We start from the raw sequence: 7790 nt of genomic DNA, 5'->3' as shown, positions 1-7790 counted from the left end.
CTGACAGCCTGGCTGCCATGGCAGGATGTGTGTGTGTGTATGTGTGTGTGTGTGTGTGTGTGTATGTGTGTGTGTATGTGTTCCGTGACCGTTTGGATGAGTCATTGTTATGCCCCCGCTGCTATTTTCCCCAGAGGACCCTCTAGTGTCTGACTGGTGGTTTCAGTGTGTATCAGTGTGTGTCTGTGTGTCTTTGTGGTTTTTGTCTGGCTGTGTGTTCAGACCCTATTAACAGCTGGCCTCTTACTCACACAGTAAACAAACACGTTGAACCATCAAAATTTTTAGTGATCTAGTCTCTAGTAGTGTTGCACCATGCCTCTGCAACACATTCAAATATGCAATGTGCTGAAACGGTCACACTCTTCGTCTGCTGTGTGCTTGTATCTGTAACACAGCAATCTGCTTTAATTCATGGGAAGGATTTACATTAAAGAACAACACCTTTGGCAAATTGTCTCATTGTATTGCAAATCACATTGCTTTAAACTTAATGTTTCAGCCTACTTCACATCGCGTGTATAAATGACTACATTCTGGATGTGACTCTCAGACACCATTCTTCAATCATGGCTGCCACAGACCCAGCATTATGAAGCAGCTGTACCCTCCAGTGCCTCTCAGCAGCACATGCATTTGGCTGAAATATTCAGCCCAGCTCCCAGCATTACCTTGCATGTATAATTACCGGATATGCTGCCTGCCGCTGATAACTCTCCCAAACAATGTTTGAAGGGGGAAGGCGGCGATGAATTCCCAATGAAGTGTGAAAAAGACTGATTAAAATTGCCGTGGTCAAAAGCCAGCGCACCAGTGTGTTCTGCTCTCGCGGACCAGGGGAGATGGGAAGACAGGCTCTGCAGTGGAGATAGCTAGCTTTTTTTTCTATGCTGTGCTTGGGAGTGATTTTTGGTTTCTATTTTGGTCCACAGTGGAAATTATATTGGCATATATTTTTATATTTTTGTGTTTTGGCTGAGCTTGTCATAATAATAAAAAACACATTTGCTGCAATTCTTGAACAGTTCCATTCAGGTTCCATTGGTTGTACTGCTTAAATTCTCATAGTGTGAGAGGTTCACAGGTTCATGTGAACCTGATTATGTATTTAAACGAACAACAGAAAGGTAACAAAAAAGTACTAAAAATCAGTATCAAAGTGAATCATTCATTGTTGTTTGTTCTTGCATCCCTGTAACATGACCACTCATTATTGTGATTGTGTATAGGCTCTGCAATCGTATATGTTAATTATTTATGCATGATTACATGTATTATATTAATTTTGTTTTTGTGTGTTTTTGCACATAGTGTCAGCGAGTTTTTCTCCCATTGTGTGCTTAAAAATGTATACTGTATTTACTGTATGTGTGTGTGTATGTGCACCTGAGTTTGGTTGTGTACTAGAGCCCAGGCGCCCGAGAGCCTATTTGCAGAGGGGAGGGAAGGCTGGATGGCGTCTCAGTCGAGGCGTGTGGGCGTCAAGCTCAGGGCACCTAATTACAGCCCCGGCTCCTGCAGCCTGCCTGCGTCTCCCTCAGCCCCCATGTTTGGGTGCATCTTCCCTGGCAGAGTCAGATGATACGCTCCCCTTGTCTCTGAAGCTTTGGTCTCAGGAGGGCTCCACCTTAGCACAAAGCACGGCTGTGTCTGATTAGCTGGTTTAAATGAGATCCCTAGCTAGCTGGCTATATTGTCATTCTCTTTGTTGACAGTTATGAGATAGGCTGCCAGACAGCCTCCCAACATGTTTAGCTCTTTAGCTTGATCAGGAGATTTCTATATCATGTCTAACAAACAAATCTGTAGGGACCTCATTTGGGCTACTCTGGATGAGAAATTAGTTAGCCAGCTAGCTAGCCATGTACCTCTGGCTTAACAAGCTCTGACTAACATGGGGCCTTTTTTAATGTTTCTTCCATTCTTCTCTTGTACACTGATGTACAGTTCAATAATTGGTGGTTATTAGTGAGCCTGCTGGAAGAGGAGCTGGGTAGTTGGTTAACCCCTTCCTCTCCAAAAGGACAGCAGTTGTCTTTCATCTCATTTCAGAGGATTAAAAGGCAGAGAGATGGCAAGAGAGAGTAGGAGAGAGAGAGACAGAGATGGATGCCTATAGTGGGGGTTGGTTATTATTATTTTTTTGCCAACAGCAGATGCCAGGCACAGTGGTTTCAACCGGGCACACTTTAAAACACAACACAGCTGCCTTCTCTGCATCTGGGCACTGGATAGAAAGAGGAGGGAGGAGGGGAGATAGAGGAGAGAACAGAGTAGAACAAGAAAAAAGACAAGGAATAGGAATGAGAGAGAGCAGGAGACAGGCTGTGTAGGGAGAAACAGAGGGAACATGAGGGAAGAAGAAGGAGGAGAGAGAGAAGGAAACAAAGGCTGACACAGATAACATCTATCAGCACGGCACAAACATGGGCCGGGTTTGCCATTATAAATGGAGAGATACCCACATCCCCCTCCCAACTCATCCCCAGTTTAGCATTCTCTTCCAAAAACTGGGAACCACTAACTGGGCCAATCCACAACAGGGATTAGCTATCTAGCTGCAGAGGCATTTAAATGTGCTCATAGCAAACTCTGCGCTTTATGTGGGAGGGACTGTAAACACAAACGCATACTGAGGTGTCTAAGAAAAAAGAAAGAAATACACGATTTACTCTGTTTTTACTGTGTTTAATCTTTCATAGAATTTAAAAAAATATAAAATAGGGAAGACATGTTACAAAGAGAATTGAATTTTTAGATTTAATTCATGAAACAACTGTTAACAACAGGACACTGCACAGAAAGAATAATAAATGTAGAGAAATGTACCAAAAATTCACCAAGGATAAGAAATACACAGGATTAGATTATGAGAAAAATGATAAATATATCAAGATGAATGCAATGTATAACACATTAGAAAGATAGAAAACTGTGGAGATCTGTTGTTGAAAATGTTGACCATACATACTATATTCAGTTTAATGAATATACTGTATACGGCTCTCAATGCCCAAGGGAAGTGGTGAATCGTTCTTTGAAAGCTGCCTATTGAGCTGTGTGATATGCAAAATAGACATAGATTGAAATTTCTTTTCTTTCTAGCTCTCCACCTGTGGACAGTGGTGCAAGGCAAAAGTCAGCACCGCTGAAAAGGGAATTACACACTTTTATTATTTTACAATATGTATAATTTCAAAGACCCTTGCACCACAGCATGCTTGTTTCTCTCGATAGGTCTCTCCTTCCCCCTCTCCCTCTCCCCTTTTCTTTTGTTCTACCTCTATTAGAGTTGTCCTTGACTGCCGAGTGAGCGCACAGTGCAGCCTTTGGTTGAGAGGAGCCAGTCAAACGCTCTCTCGCTCTCCTGTTGAGACAAGAATAGGAGAGGACATGGGGGAGAGAGGGAGAGAGAGACAGAAAGGATAGTGAGAAAAGAGAGGAGAGAGCCTTTTTATAATTCAGCAAAATTCTTCCCAAAGCCACGAAGAGCTGTGAATGAGACAGGACGAGTATTAGCAGGAAGTTGGCCTGATGACTAAGCGTCTGAAGACAGGGGAGAGCTCCAGGCATCTTGTTTGGAAATACAGTGAATGAATAGACATTGTCTGCCAAGAAAGAAAGCCTCAGAAATTGTGGTGCATAATTCCTTGAGATGTAGAGCTTTTGGTCCTGGAAAACCTGCTCCTCATTGGGGAATGGCAAGGTGGCATCGATTATAGCAAACGTGAATACAATATTAATATAGAAATAGTTACTGCAAAAGCTTCTGGTTACAGTGTGGTAGCTTCACAATCAAATATGAACATCATAAGAATAAGAATAATAATCCGCTTGTGGAGTTTTGTTAACACAAGGATGTTTCAAAATGTTGGCTGGGTGCTGAAAGGTCATGTAGTGTCAAAGTGAGGAATCTGAAGAGATGAGATTTAGGCTCCATTCATAACACCAATCCTTTTTCCTGTCATGTCAGTAAATCTTTCTGAAATTGAAGTGAGTACCAGCTACTATCGAATGGGGTTAGGGGTTCATGTTTGCCATTTTATAAAGCACCTTGACACAGACAGACATACAGTAAGACAGGCAAGTAAACATATAATAGACAGATGGACAGGCAGACAGGTAAACAGGCAGATAGACGAGCAGGCAAACAAATGAAGACACAAACAGATGACGAATAGACAGGCAGATAGTCGGGCAGATTGGCAGAGCGGTTGACAGCCTGGCCGCTTTCCGCCAGAGAGGTATTGGCTAGAAAGAGTGGCTGGCAGGCAGACAGGCAGATGGACAGGCAGGCACCCATGCACACAGACAGACACAGACACAAAAGCAGACAGACAGGAGGACTGGGGGAATAATAGATGGAGAGACCGACTGGAAGACAGACAGGCATGCAGAGCAGCAGACAGAAAGGCAGGCAGAGAGGTTGCCAGACAGACATGCACCATTGGTAGCAGGACAGGCGGTTGGCGTAGGAAGGAGACATGGGGACAGCAAGTGCCTCTGGCATGGAGGGAGAGTGAGATAGAGGGAGACAGAAATAGAGGGAGAGAGAGAGTGAGGGATGAGGTCAGTGCACGGCTGGCTGGCTGACTGTTGATCTGTGGCACTGGGCTGGCAGAAGAGGCTCCTCAGGGAGAGAGCAGCTCAACACAGCCTCCGTCTACATCCCTGCAGCTCTCCACCCATATCTGCCTCCCTCCAGCCCCCAGCTGGGATGGAAAGACAAGCCTGTGAGGGGAGAGACTTTTAGAAAACAGTGTCACAGACAGGTTAAAGAAGGCAAACGTGTACAAAATTAGGAGTCAGTGACAAATGTCATTCAGTAATAGATGGAAGAATGAATACAGGAATGACAGCAGCTAGCTCAGGATTATGGGGCAGGGGTGCTCTGTAGGAACATGATCTCGTCTCCTCTGCTCCATAACAAACACTTGAAGGACATTCTGACAGGACTTGGTGCCACATGGGGCTCTACATGTACCCCAGGCTTTTAGAAAGGGGGACATGTGATATTCATTGTGCCTCTTGTCTGATGATAATATGAAAATACAGACTGTACATTGTGCCATAATTCTACTGATCTGCTCAAGTATTTAAACATTTCTGCATAACAGGTTCAGTCAACAGTCAACTTCTAAAATGATCTATCCACAGTATGTTATATTTATATATTCACTTTTATTATACTGTACATTTAAAGCCTTTAGCTGCCACTCTTATCTAGAGCAACTTACAGTGACATTTTCAACATCAGCTTGAGCTTTCCAGATCACCAACATTATTAACACATAGTGCCTAACCAATAAAATACAGTATTCAGAGCCAGATTAGGCAGACATTTCTATTTCTGTAATTATCATATATTACAGAGAATTGCAGAGAAAGTAAAAATAAACTAAAATGACAACATTTATTTTTCAAAAAAGAGCTAAGCATAGCTGTTACTGGTATGTGTCATATAATATTTCCTCATCATATTTCCAGCCCAGCCCAGTGAAAATACATTGCACAGTGTTGGAAATGCTTAAATGCCTGAGGAAAAGTCTCTGGTTTGCTAAAAAGCCTGCGGAGGTAATTTTAGGACACAGACGAAATATTAGAATATTATGGTCGTTTTGACTTACCCTGTGTTTGGACAGTTGAAATATTGGATCAGTATGTCGATATGTGATTTGAGGTGCTGAGGATGTTTTTTTATGGCTCTCTCTCTCGGCTAGAGTTACACAAGGTTAATGTTACAGCCGTGTGTGGGAGTGTGAATGTGTGTGTGTGTGTGTGTGTTTTGTGTGTGTATGCATGTGTGCATTTTGCTGCAGGGTGCAAAGCTGCTCCAAATGTCCATCTGCCGAGTTCACAATCCACCTGAGCCCACTCACACATGCACATGAGCACCCTCTCACACACAAACACAGGCAATTGCACCCATGCTCCCATACACACATTCACACAGGCACAGGCACAGGCAGAAATGTAACCTATCCCAGAACCTCAAACATTCAGTGCATACCTGGACAGCCACCCTGAGTGTTTTCCTTGTTTCAGCTTTATTCAGACCTATATTCATTCTCACAGCCATTTGCATAAAAACATCCCACCTTTTCTCAAGCTGTCACCTTGATGTAGCTGCAATGCACAGTGTGATATCAACATAACAAGTTTTCTGACAAAAATCCAGAAATGCACATATACATATTTCACAACAGGTGTTAAGAGAAGTAAGTGGGGGGGGGGATGCAATGGAAGAGCCCAAACACTCACAAAAAGACAAAACAGCCACATAGAAACACATATACACACAGTTCGTGTTTGCAGATGATTGTTTTTTCAGCTTGTATTTCAGTGTGGGCATGTGTGCTTGGCACACTGAGTGCCAAGCTGATAATTATTGAAACGAGCTTGTGACTCGCTGTCGCTGGTACGACTCTGGCAAGATCTCGGAATCAAATTAATTTACAAGCACCACATTAAGCACCTGTTTCTTTTCTGAGGATTTGGTATATGTTTTTCAGTGACACTAGTTCTAGTTCAGTCACTATATTCTCTTACAGTAATTGGGATAAAGAGTGTGAGCTGTTATGTCCAAATAAATGCTGCTTTTATGGGTGCTGTTCATTGTTTCAGTACAGAGGCAGCCAATATCAGCTCTAAGGTAGCCAAACAGGTGCCATGCAGCTGACATTTTATAGGTCTGTGATAATGTGCAGGTGATTTTTGGTACAAATGTATTTAGCCATTATTATTCAAATTTGTATTCTTTGAAATTGAGAAGATATGGTAGTTTAAATGGTCCCTTAAAGACTAATTTAGCTGCTAATAGCCATAAACAGTTTTTTGTACTGTGACATGATAATGTCTTCAGTGAATGGAAATTGTAGTACAATGTACATTTTACTGAATTATAAAATCTCACCTGCCAACTTGAATTACTGTTAAAAACTTGGCTACTTTTATGAAAGGAATAGGGCTGAGTATTAACAACAAGTTTCTGGTACTATAGGGAGTAAGAGAGAGATGACAGAGAGATACGACAAAGACCACAGGCTGGAATAAACCGTATCTACACACTGTTATAATGCAGCCAAAATTGTTTAAAGGACCAGTGTTTAGGATTTAGTGGCATCTCTGTTGTGTGTGTGTAGGAGAAACTGCAGCTGCAAAAACCGTAAAAATCCCTGTCTACAGACGGCATTACGTTTGTCCATTCTGGGTCACTGTAAAAACATGGCAATTAAAAATGGTAGATTCTGATTTTATAAAATAAAATATTATATTCTGTTTCCCCCCCAAAAAAACATTTTGGAAATCTATTAAATATAAAAAAAAAATCACATTGACATAAGTATTGAGACACTGACGGAGCTTCTGAAATCCTGTGTGGAGAATCTTCCAGAACCCTCACTGCAACACTCCACTGATCTGGCCTTTTAGGTAGAGTGCCCAGAGAGAAACAATGAAAGACGTATGAAAGTCTACTTAGAGTTTGCAAAAAAGCACCTGAAGGATCTCAGATTGTGAGAAACAAGATTCTCAGGTCTGACGAAACCAAGATTGAACTGTTGGCCTCAATCCTGGAGAGAACCAGGCACTGCTCATCACCTGCCCAATACAATCCCAACAGTGAAACATGGTGGTGGCAGCATCATGCTATGGGGGTATGTTTCAGTGAGAGGTACTGGGGGACTGAACAGGGTCAAGGGAGAGCTGAACAGAGCAAGGGACAGAGATGTCTTTACTGAAAACCTGGTCCAGAGCACTCAGGAAGGTTCATCAATTCAATTCAATTCAAT

General features: G+C 42.4%; 1 long non-coding RNA gene across 1 annotated transcript; it reads right to left on the bottom strand.

The window, feature by feature from the left end:
* Window positions 1–2746: 2746 nt before the first annotated feature.
* On the bottom strand, window positions 2747–5722 carry LOC118336679. The gene is made up of 3 exons (XR_004797122.1): window positions 5628–5722; window positions 4446–4731; window positions 2747–3367 (listed from the first exon to the last, which is right to left on the bottom strand). It is a non-coding gene; the product is annotated as an uncharacterized LOC118336679 (long non-coding RNA).
* Between the last annotated feature and the right edge of the window lie 2068 nt (window positions 5723–7790).

This window comes from Morone saxatilis, unplaced genomic scaffold (genome assembly GCF_004916995.1).
Source record: "Morone saxatilis isolate NCDOM2014 unplaced genomic scaffold, NCSU_SB_2.0 Contig3, whole genome shotgun sequence".
In the NCBI taxonomy this organism is placed as follows: domain Eukaryota; kingdom Metazoa; phylum Chordata; class Actinopteri; family Moronidae; genus Morone; species Morone saxatilis.
The sequence above is the reverse complement of the archived record's forward strand: the minus strand, read 5'-3'. Positions and strand labels throughout refer to the sequence as shown.